The sequence below is a fragment of the Cebus imitator genome, unplaced genomic scaffold (genome assembly GCF_001604975.1).
Source record: "Cebus imitator isolate Cc_AM_T3 unplaced genomic scaffold, Cebus_imitator-1.0 Scaffold199, whole genome shotgun sequence".
Lineage (NCBI taxonomy): Eukaryota > Metazoa > Chordata > Mammalia > Primates > Cebidae > Cebus > Cebus imitator.
The window spans coordinates 5,652,077-5,664,015 of NW_016107514.1; the positions used below are offsets into that span (position 1 = coordinate 5,652,077).

Here is an 11,939-nt window from a genome sequence, read left to right on the forward strand (position 1 = left end):
CCTCCTCCACCTTCTCCATCTCTGCCACCTCTGAGATAGCAAGGCCAACGCCTCATCTTCTCCTCCTCAGCCCACTCAATACGAAGACACTGAGGGATGAAGACCTTCATGATGATCGACTTCTACTTAATGAATAGTAAATATATTTCTCTTCCTTATGACTTTCTTAACGTTTTCTTTTCTCTAGCTTACTTTATTATAAGAATATGTATATAATCCTTATAACATACAAAAGATATGTTAATCAACTGCTTATGTTATCAGTAAGGCTTCTGGTCAACAGTAGGTTAGTAGTAGTTCAGTTTTGGGGTAGTCAAAAGTAATCCATGGATTTTTTTCTTTTTCCTTTTTCTGGTGGTGGTTATACACATGGATTTTTGACTGTGTAGACGGTTTGCATCCCGAACTCCTGAGTTGTTCAAGGGTCAACTGTACATAATAATATAACTTTTGCAAAACAAAGATAAAAGAATGCCACATGTGCCTGCACGTAAATCATATGCCTGCCTATTTAGAATTCTGTGGTAAGAAACATATGGTGTTCCTGACATGAGTTACCTTAAGGGGAGCAGTTGTTGATGCAGTGGAGGGGGAGAAAGAGGAAGAAAGAGAAAGAACAAAGCAAAAAGTCTTCATTAAAAGAAAAGCATGTGTTTGATATTACACTTCTGTATGTATGCAAAACAAACATATGTTATATTTGTAAAGACATCTATTAATTATCTATTTATTCAGGTATTTTATAAGCCTGTTTATTGCCAGGTACCAAATAGTATTCTACGTGGTTTCAAACAATAATTAATTTAATTATGCTAACAGCCCTCTGAGGCAGGTCTGGTTAGTGTCTGTATTTCAAAGATAAAGAAACTGAGGCACAGAAGAGGTTGTCATAGTTACAGAGTTAGTAAGCAGCAACTCAGGGATTTAGTGCAGGCATTCCGGGTCCAGAGTCTGTGCCCTTAACTACTACATTATGCCCCCTCTCTTTTTAATAAAATGTAAAGCAGCCATCTCCACTCTCCACTGCTTAACACTACCCCGTGGCTTGCCATTGCACTTGGGATACAGCTCTAACTCCTTTGGTGGTCCTTAAGGCCCTGCGACATCCAGCCCCTGCCAAGCCCTCTAGACACCCAGCCTCACTGACCTCTACCTCTTCTTTGCATCTTTTTCCTTTGCCTTTTCCTCAGGTCACCTCATCACTGGCTCTGTCACATCCTTCCGACCTCAGTGTAATGCCCCTTCTTGAGAAGGCTTCCCTAACCACCTATCTAAGTGAGTCTCCCTACACCTCTCCTTTCCTTCTTTTTTTTTCTTTTGAGATGGAATCTTGCTCTGTTACCCAGGCTGGAGTGCGGTGGCATGATCTTGGCTCACTGCAACCTCCACCTCTTGGCCTCAAGCGATCCTTGAGCCTTAGCCTCCCAAGTAGCAGGGATTACAGGCATGCACCACCACACCCAGCTAATATTTTTATTTTTTACTTAAAGTTCTGGGGTACATGTGCAGATCTTTCAGGATTGTTACATAGGTATACACATGCCATGGTGTTTTGTTGCCTCCATCCCCCCATCACCTACATTAGTATTTCTCCGAATGTTATCCCTCCCCAGTCTCCCCACCCCTGCTATCCCTCCCCTAGCCCTCCACCCCTCAACAGACCCCAGTGTTCGACGTTCCCCTCCTTGTGCCCTTGTGTTCTCGTTGTTCAAAACCCACTTATGAGTGAGAACATGCACTGTTTGGTTTTCTGTTCTTGTGTCAGTTTGCTGAGAAAGATGGTTTTCAGATTCATTCATGTCCATGTGAAGGACATGAACTCATCATTTTTTATGGCTGCATAGTACTCCATGGTGTATATGTGCCACATTTTCTTTATCCCACATTTTCTTTGATGGGCATTTGGGTTGGTTCCAAGTCTTTGCTATTGTAAACAGTGCTGCAATGAACATACACGTGCATGTATCTTTATAATAGATCGATTTATAATACTTGGGGTATATACCCAATAATGGGATTGCTGGGTCAAATGGTATTACTAGTTCCAGATCCTTGAGGAATTTTCACACTGTCTTCCACAATGGCTGAAATAATTTACACTCTCACCAACAGTGTGAAAGCGTTCCCATTTCACCACATCCTCTTCAGCATCTGCTGTCTCCAGATTTTTTAATGACTGCTACTCTAACTGGCATGAGATGGTATCTCAATGTGGTTTCGATTTGCATTTCTTTAATGACCAGTGATGATGAACATTTTTTCATATGTTTGTTAGCCACATAAATGTTTTCTTTTGAAAGTGCCTGTTCATATCCTTTACCCACTTTTTGACAGGGTTCTTTGTTTTTTTCTTGTATATTTGTTTTAGTTCTTTGTAGATTCTGGATATTAGCCTTTTGTCAGATGGGGGCTTGCAAAATTTTTTTCCCATTCTGTTGGTTGCCAGTTCACTCTAATGATTGTTTCTTTTGTGTGCAGAAGCTCTTAAGTTTAATTAGATCCCATTTGTCTATTTTGGCTTTTGTTGCCGTTGCTTTTGGTGTTTTAGTCATGACGTCCTTGCCTATGTCCTGAATGGTTTTGCCTAGGTTTTCTTCTAGAGTTTTTATGATGTTAAGTCTTATGTTTAAATCTTTAATCCATCTTGAGTTAATTTTTGTATAAGGTGTAAGGAAGGGGATCCAGTTTCAGCTTTCTGAACATGGCTAGCCAGTTTTCCCAACACCATTTATTAAATAGGGAATCCTTTCCCCATTGCTTGTTTTTGTCCAGTTTCTCAGAGATCATTTTGTAGATGTGTGGTGTTACTTCTGAGACCTCTGTTCTGTTCCATTGGTCTATATCTCTGTTTTGGTACCAGTACCATGCTGTTTTGATTACTGTAGCCTTGTAATATAGTTTGAAGTCAGGAAGCATGATGTTTCCAGCTTTTTTTCTTTTTGCTTAGGATTGTCTTGGCCATGTGGGCTCTTTTGGTTCCATATGAAGTTTAAGGTGTTTTTTTTCCAGTTCTGTGAAGAAGGTCAATGGTAGTTTGATGGGGATAGCATTGAATCTATAAATTACTTTGGGCAGTATGGCCATTTTCATGATATTGATTCTCCCTAACCATGAGCATGGAATGTTTTTCCATATGTTTGTGTCCCCTCATTTTCTTGAGCAGTGGTTTGTAGTTCTCCTTGAAGAGGTCCTTCACATCTTTTGTTAGTTGTATTCCTAGGTAATTTATTCTCTTTGTAGCAATTGTAAATGGGAGTTTGCTCATTATTTTGCTCTCTATTTGTCTATTATTGGTATACAGGAATGCTTGTGATTTTTGCACATCTATTTTGTATCCAGGACTTTGCTGAAGTTGCTTATGGAGATTTTGGGCTGAGATGATGGGGTCTTCTAAATATACAACATGTTGTCTGCAAATAGAATTTGACTTTCTCTTTTCCAAATTGAATATCTTTTATTTCTTTTTCTTGCCTGTTTGCACTGGCTAGAACTTCCAATACTATGTTGACTAGGAATGGTGAGAGAGGGATCCCTTGTCTAGTACCAGTTTTCAAAGGGAATGCTTCCAGTTTTTGCCCTTTCAGTATATTGGCTGTGGGTTTGTCACAAATAGCTTTTATTATTTTGAGATATGTTCCATTGATGTCTAGTTTATTAAGAGTTTTTAACATAAAGGGCTGTTGAATTTTGTCAAAGGCCTTCTCTGCATCTATTGAGATAATCGTGTGCTTTTTTTTTGGTCTTTGGTTCTGTTTATGTGGTGAATTACATTTATAAACTTGTGTATGTTGAACCAGCCTTGCATCTCTGGGATGAAGCCTACTTAATGGTAATGCATAAGCTTTTTGATGCGCTATTGCTTTCGGTTTGCCAGTATTTTACTGAAAAATTTTACATCTATGTTCATCATGGAGATTTGCCTGAAGTTTTCTGTTTTCATTGAGTCTCTGCTGGGTTTTGGTATCAGGATGATGTTGGTCTCATAAAATGAGTTGGGGGGGATTCCCTCTTTTTGTATTTGTTTGGACTAATTTCATAAGGAATGGTACCAGCTTCTCTTTGTATGTCTGGTACAATTCAGCTGTGAAGCTGTCTGGACCTGGACTTTTTTAGGTTGGTAGGCTACTAATTGCCGCCTCTACTTTAGACCTTGTTATTGGTTTATTCAGGGATTCCAATTCTTCCGTGTTTAGTCTTGGTAGGGTGCAAGTGTCCAGGAATTTATCCATTTCTTCTAGATTTACTGGTTTATGTGCATAGAGTTGTTTGTAGTAATCTCTGATGATCATTTGTATTTCTGTGAAATCTGTGGTGATATCCCCTTTATCATTTTTTATTGCATCTATTTGATTATTCTCTCTTTTCTTTTTTATTAATCTGGCTAGTGGTCTATTTTGTTGATCTTTTCAAAAAACCATCTCCTGGCTTTATTGATTTTTTTGAAGGTTTTTTTGTGTCTCTATATCCTTCAGTTCTGTTCTGATCTTAGTTATTTCTTGTCTTCTGCTTGTTTTTGAATTTGTTTGATCTTGCTCCTCTAGCTCTTTTAATTTTGATGACAGGGTGTTGATTTTAGATCTTTCCTTGCTTCTCATATGGGCATTTAATGCTATAAATTTCCCTGTAGACACTGCTTTGCATGTATCCCAGAGATTCTGGTATGGTGCGTTTTCATTCTTATTGGTTTCGAAGAACATCTTTATTTCTGTCTTCATTTCATTATTGATTTAATAGTCATTCAGGAGCAGGTTGTTCAGTTTCCATGTAGCTGTGTAGTTTTGAGTGAGTTTCTTAACCCTGAATTCTAAATTGATTGCACTGTAGTCTGAGAGACTGGTTGTTATGATTTCTGTTCTTTTGCATTTGCTGAGGAGTGATTTGCTTCCAATTATGTGGTCAATTTTAGAGTAAGTGTGATGTGGTGCTGAGAAGAATGTATATTTTATGGATTTGGGGTGGAGAGTTCTGTAGATGTCTATTAGGTCCACTTGGTCCAGATCTGAGTTCAAGTCCTGGATATTTTTGTTAATTTTCTGTCTTGTTGATCTAATATTGACAGTGGAGTATTAAAGTCTCCCACTATTATTGTGTGGGAGTCTAAGTCTCTTTGTGGGTCATTAAGAACTTGTTTTATGTATCTGGGTGCTCCTGTATTAGGTGCATATATATTTAGGATAATTAGCTCTTCTTGTTGCATTTATCCTTTTACCATTATATAATGCCCTTCTTTGTCTCTTTGATCTTGTTGGTTTAAAGTCTGTTTTATCAGAATAGAATCGCAATCCCTGCCTTTGTTTGCTTGTCATTTGCTTGGTTAATCTTCCTCCACCCCTTTATTTTGAGTCTATGTGTGTCTTTGCACATGAGTTGGGTCTCCTGAATACAGCACACTGATGGTTCTTGACTTTTTATCCAATTTGGCAGTCTGTGTCTTTCGATTGGGGCATTTAGCCCCCATACATTTAAGGTTAATATTGTTATGTGTAAATTTTTTCCTGCAACTTTGATGCTAGCTGGTTGTTTTGCCCATTAATTCATTAATTGCCACAGTTTCTTCATTGTTTCAATGGTCTTTACCATTTGGTATGTTTTTGCAGTGGCTGGTACTGGCTATTCCTTTCCATGTTTAGTCCTTCCTTCAGGAGCTCTCGTAAGGCAGACCTGGTGGTGATGAAATCGCTCAGCAGTTGCTTGTCCATAAAGGATTTTATTTTTCCTTCGCTTTTGAAGCTTAGTTTGGCTGGATATGAAATTCTGGGTTGAAAGTTCTTTACTTTAAGGATGTTGAATATGGGCCCCCACTGTCTTCTGGCTTGTAGGGTTTCTGCTGAGAGATTTGCTGTGAGTCTGATGGGCTTCCCTTTGCGGGTAACCCAGCTTTTCTCTCTGGCTGCCCTTAGCATTTTTTCCTTCATTTCAACTCTGGTGAATCTAACAATTATATGCCTGGGGGTTGCTCTTCTTGAGGAATGTCTTTGTTGTGTTCTCCGTATTTCCTAGATTTAAATGTTGGCCTGCCTTGCTAGGTTGGGGAAGTTCTCCTGGATAATATCCTAAAGAGTGTTTTCCAGCTTGGATTTATTCTTCCCATCACATTTGGGTATACTGACCAAGTGCAGATTAGGTCTTTTCACATAATCCATATTTCTTGGAGGCTTTGTTCATTTCTTCTCACTCTTTTTCCTCTAATCTTGCCTTCTCATTTTATTTCATTGAGCTGGTCTTCAACCTCTGATATGCTTTCTTCTTGATCAATTCAGCTATTAAAACTTGCATATGCTTCGCAAAGTTCCCGTGCTGTGTTTTTCAGCTCCATCAAGTCGTTTATGTTCTTCTCTAAGCTGGTTATTCTAGTTAGCATTTCATCTAACCTTTTTTCAAGGTTCTTAGTTCCTTTGCATTGGGTTAGAAAATGTTCCTTTAGCTCAGAGAAGTTTGTTATTACTTACTTTCTGAAGACTTCCTCTGTCAATTCATCAAATTCATTCTCCATCCAGTTTTGTTCCCTTGCCAGTGAGGAGCTGTGATCACTGGGAAGAGGAGAGGTGTCCTAGTTTTTGGTGATTTCATCTTTTTTCACTGGTTTCTTCCCATCTTCGTGGATTTGTCTACCTTTGGTCTTTGATGTTGGTGATTTTGGGTGGGGTCTCTGAGTGGACATCCTTTCTGCTGATGTTGAAGGCATTTCTTTCTGTTTTTTAGTTTTCCAACAGTCAGTTCCCTCTGCTGCAGGACTGCTGGAGGTCCAATCCAGACCTGAGAATCACCTGCGGGGGCTGCAGAGAATCACCTGTGAGGGGCTGCAGAACAGTAAGGGTTGCCTGAGAATCACCTGCGGGGGCTGCAGAACAGTAAGGGTTACTGCCTGTTCCTTCTTCTGGTATCTTCATCCCAGAAGAGTACCTGCCAGATGTCAGCCAGATCTCTCCTTTATGAGGTGCCTTTTTAGATATACAGGGGTCAGGCAGCCTGTTTGAGGAGGCAGTCTGTTCCTTATCAGAGCTCAGGTGCTGTGGTGGGAGATCTGTCATTCCATTCAGAGCTACTGGGCAGGGACATTTAAGTCTGCTGCAGCAGAACTCACAACCGCCTCTTTTCCCAGGTGCTCTGTCCTGGGAAGGTGGGGCTTTATTTATAAGTCTCTGATGTGTTGCTGCCTTTTTTCAGAGATGCCCTGCCCAACAAGGAGGAAGTCTAGTCACAGTCTGCCTACAGAGGCGTTGCTGAGCTGCCATGGGCTCTGTCCAGCTGCTGTGTAAATGTCCTTGCAGTTTTGTTTACACAGGTAAGGTTAGAACTGCCTCGGTAATGGTGGTTGCCCTTCCCACCACAGAACTCGACTGTCCTGGGTTGAACTCAAATGCTGTGAAACTCTCAAACCAGTGTGTTTCAGATTGCTGGTCTTTGTTGGGATGAGACCCCCCAAGCCAGATCACCTGGCTCCCTGCCTTTAACCCCTTCTTTTTCAGGGGAATCCAGCTCTGTCTTGCAGGTATTCTAGGTGCTGGTTAAAACGGCTGGAGATTTGTGCCGGTTTTTGTGCTGGAAATCCATGGCACTCATTGGCTTCTGGGAATCTCCTGGTCTGTGGGCCGTAAAGACCGTGGGAGAACCGTAGTGCCGGAGTGGCCAGAAAAGCCCCCGGTGGCCTCTGCTGGGTAGGAGGGGGGGGTCCTCCAGTCCAATGCACTTCCCAGGTGAGGCAGAGCCCCACCTGCCTTGGCTCACCCTCCTTGGGCCACACCCAAGGGATACACAGCAAGGAAATAACACAGATAAGAACAGGCTACATTCAGTACCACGAAGAAGACGAAGGGTTTGTTAGGACAGGTGTAGGGGAGGCCAGGTGCGGCGGCTCACACCTGTAATCCCAACACTTTGGGAAGCTGAGATGGGTGCATCTCAATGGGACTGTCCAACAAGTCCCATTGAGATGCACCTGGTACCTCATTTGGAAATGCGGTGATCACTCACCCTCTGTGTCACTCTCCCTGGGAACTGTGCTACAGAGCTGCTTCTATTCAGCCATCTTATCGGTGCTCCCACAACCAGCTAATTTTTGTATTTTTTGTAGAGATAGGGTTTTGCCTTGTTGCTCACACTGGTCTCGAATTCCTGAGTTCAGGCGATCTGCCCATCTCAGCTTCCCAAAGTGTTGGGATTACAGGTGTGAGCCGCCGCACCTGGCCTCCCCTACACCTGTCCTAACAAACCCTTCGTCTTCTTCGTGGTACTGAATGTAGCCTGTTCTTATCTGTGTTATTTGCTTGCTGTGTCTCCACATCCTCTGTGCAGTATCAGTCCCGGGGGGAAGGGTCATTTTAAGTCTTGGTCTCCACTGTGTCTGTAGCACTTGCCACAGGGCTTGGTTAATAGCGGGCACAGAAGAAATTTTTAAATAAATAAATAAATAAATGAAAGGCAATAGCAAACGGTGAGGAAGGGTTTGGCTCTAAAATCAGACACACCCGAGTTTGACTCAATCCTCTGACCTTGGCAGACTTGTGAAACCTCTTGAAACATGTATTGTCATCTGTGGAAGGAAGATAATAATAGTATCTACCTCACAGAGTGGTTGCCGGGATTAAATGAAATAAATTATCTACCTTGCACACCGTAACCCCCCAATGCATCATAGCTGCTATTATTACAGACATCAGTATCATCATGCTCAGGCTGCATCACCCGGCCGGTGTGGTGACAGACGTTGGATTAGATCCTACCACTTCTCCAATCTGCTCAGGCTTGGCAGGTGGCACTTGGGGAAGGCCTTCTAGCTGAGCCCCTGTGTGGAGCAGGCACATGACTGTCATGCCCATAATAGTGTTGAAAGCCAGTGACATTTCCCAGAGAGCCACTTTCTCCTCCTCCATTGCTTTTTCTAGCCTTCTCCCAGTTCCCTTCCCTTTCTTGGTATTGCTCTTCATACTGCGTGAATTAAGCCAGTCCTCTGCTTATCTCCCTTTCAGCCACTGGAAAGCATCTGTGGGAGTGTAAGGGCTTCTGTTCCTTCAGTTGACAGAGTATGCTTCGCAGAGACAGGTATTTGAGGTTGTGTTAAGATAGGTTAACCAGGCTTTGAAGGAAACACACAGTGGCTTAATCATAGCACAGAGATGATAACCTCTTTCTCTTCTTCCTGGGTCGCAGGAAGCGACGGCTACTCCACCCTTTCCAGTGGTTGCTGGCAGAAAACACTGATGTCGATCAGCATATAGAGTATATACAGAGAGACAGATGGAAAAGAAAATGCAAATAGGAGCTAAGCTATTTTCACAGTGGAAAATAAATGGAAACTAGAAAAATAGAGAGGATGGCCTTGGGAGACCTTGAATGCTTTATGTGTATTCGAGGCGAGGGGCAGAAGCTCTTGCTTCTCTAGAGATCAGCCAGAGAAGACTTCCTGGAAAAGCACCGAATTATCCAGCTGGCCATGGGTGCCAACTCCTAGAGACTCCCTGCCTCCCACTTTTTTGAACTCATTTGAAGTTGTCTGAGCATATTGCCTTGTATATGTGATGCTGTCCTCGGTTCCAAGAACGGCTTTTCTATTCTGTGTTCCCTTAACTGCCTTAGGAACTCCTATAATTTTTCTACTACTAACCTCAGTACCTAGCATGGTGCCAGACACATTATAGTCATTTCCTAAATGTTTGCTGAATGAATGATGGCTATCCAGAAAGAAAAACAAAGTTAAATGTTGGCTGCATACAAAATTTTGGAATTAATTATCCCAGAAGATGCCGGGTGTGTTGGCTCTCACGTGTAATCCCAGCACTTTGGGAAGCTGTGGTGGGGGGACTGCTTGAGGCCAGGACTTCCAGAACAGCTCAGGCAACAGCTATACCTTGTCTTTACAAACAATAAAATAATTAGCTGGGCTTGGTGGCATGCACCTGTGATCCCAGATACTTGGGGAGCTGAAAGAGGAAGGATTACTTGAGCCCGAGAGTTTGAGGCTGCAATGAACTATGAATATGCCACTGCTCTCTAGGCTGGGCAACAGAGGAGACTCTGTCTCTTAAAAAAAAATCCCAAAAGATGATAAAAGTTAACAAAGGAAATGTGTCAAAAGAAAGGCTAGACGTAGTTTTGGGGGATAGTGGCATCCTGGGTGACAGAGGAGAGCTTGAGCTGGCAGGGGTTTGAGGGTGCAGATAGCTGGAGGCTGTGTCCTGCATGCAGAGTGTGGTAGAGGGAAAGCAAACAGGCTCTGACATCCAGCGCTCCTTTTACCAGCTGCAAGGTTAAGCGGTACTCATCATTCCGTGTTGGCTGAAAAGTGGCACGGAAAGAAGCTCTTGGGCTTGCCTCATTTAAAAGGAGCACCAGTTGTTATCTTTTCTTTCTATTTTTTTTCCAAGAACAAATGCACTTTATTGAATGTCATGGTAGAAACGTGGGTGACGATAAAGGGCTGACACAGGACCCGGCTCAGGGGACAGGGTGAGGAAGGACAGAGCCCCTGGCCTGGATGATTCCTCTTGATCTATTGATAGGCTTGCAGAATCAGTATTGGGATGATGATCAGCACATAGTCATGATGATGCCTGAAATCAGGGCTCAGATGTTCGGGCACTTGGCAGTGGAGGCAAAGGCCTGGGCCCCGGTCAGGTCGCCAACCATCTTCCCGTCCCTAGACTTCATCGAGTAGGCGAATGCTATGAAGCCCAGGCAGCAGGAGTTCAGGAAGAGTGTTAAACACGGAGGTCTTGCTGCAGATGTGGCTCACGGTGGATGTCGGGGGAGCAGGTTATGGGGCTCCCCCAGCACAGCCACCTCCTGCTCCTCCTTCAGCATCTCACAGCTGGGGGGACAGTCAGTGATGGCAGGAGTGAAGCAGGTTTGGACAACGTGGTTCATGGTGTCCAGGAAAAAGCAGCTGTGGTGGGGTTGCTTTTGTTATTTTCTCTAAATGGTTTCCATGAAGTCAAGGTTGAATTGAAGGACATATACTGACCACTAAATCTCTTACAGCCCTTTGTTGTTACCTGATGGTAGGATTTAAAATTTACATGTACTGAATATTCATATATGCAATCAGTCTCAGATTATCCCAGGGCAGAGTGCATATATTGATTGGGTTAGTGGCCCATCACAATCATTTTTGATTTCAAGCTCTTGTTAAGGTAATTACAGACTCTGTTAATTAATCCCTTTGTTGAAATTATTACTGCCAGTGATTATTCCCACATGGAGTTAACGCAGGGATGCTTTTCACTTGCAAGGCAGCGTTTCCCTGCTCCTTCCCACGGATTACCATTTCAAGAAGAAACAAGGCAAACAACACTTTTATGTATTAGTCTGAAGAGAATGCTGTTTAGGAGAAGCACATGGCACAGTAGAAAGGGGACAGACAAGTGTCTGTCATTCAGTTAACAGTTACTGAGGTCAATAACAGTAACTGTTCAATAATATTAGCAATAATAACTATTGAGTTCAATGACTCAGTAAGTACTGGCTAGGTGCCTTGCGTTCAAATCCTAGCTCAGTCATTTACTAGCTTTGTGACCTAGCATGACTGACCATCCCAGTTTGCCCAGGACTGTCCTGGTTTTAGCACTGAAAAAACCTGCTGTCTGGGAACCTCCTCAATCCTGGACAAACGGGGACAATTGATTGCTCCAGTAAGTCACTTGCACTTATCTGTAAAGCAGGGAAATTGCTTCTTTTTTGTATCATGTGTTTGGTGTGAGGGTCAAATGAGATAGTGTGAAAGAACCTCGTAAATTATAAACTGCTATTTAGACATAAAATGCCTATCATTTGTCTTGTTTCCTTGTCTCAGGCACATGTAGCAAAAAGCTTGGCTATAGAACTGAATTGACACTAGGGCTAAGACAGGTACTGAGGGATGGGGGACCCCGGGACTCATTAAGCTCTGGGAAAGTTTCCATCAGACTGCAAAGTTTAGTGCCTGAGGGGATGGCCTATTGCAT

At 42.6% G+C, this 11,939-nt stretch overlaps 1 pseudogene; it reads right to left on the reverse strand.

Annotated features, from left to right (window-relative positions):
- Positions 1–10,489: 10,489 nt before the first annotated feature.
- Positions 10,490–11,138, reverse strand: LOC119473974 (annotated as a pseudogene).
- Between the last annotated feature and the right edge of the window lie 801 nt (positions 11,139–11,939).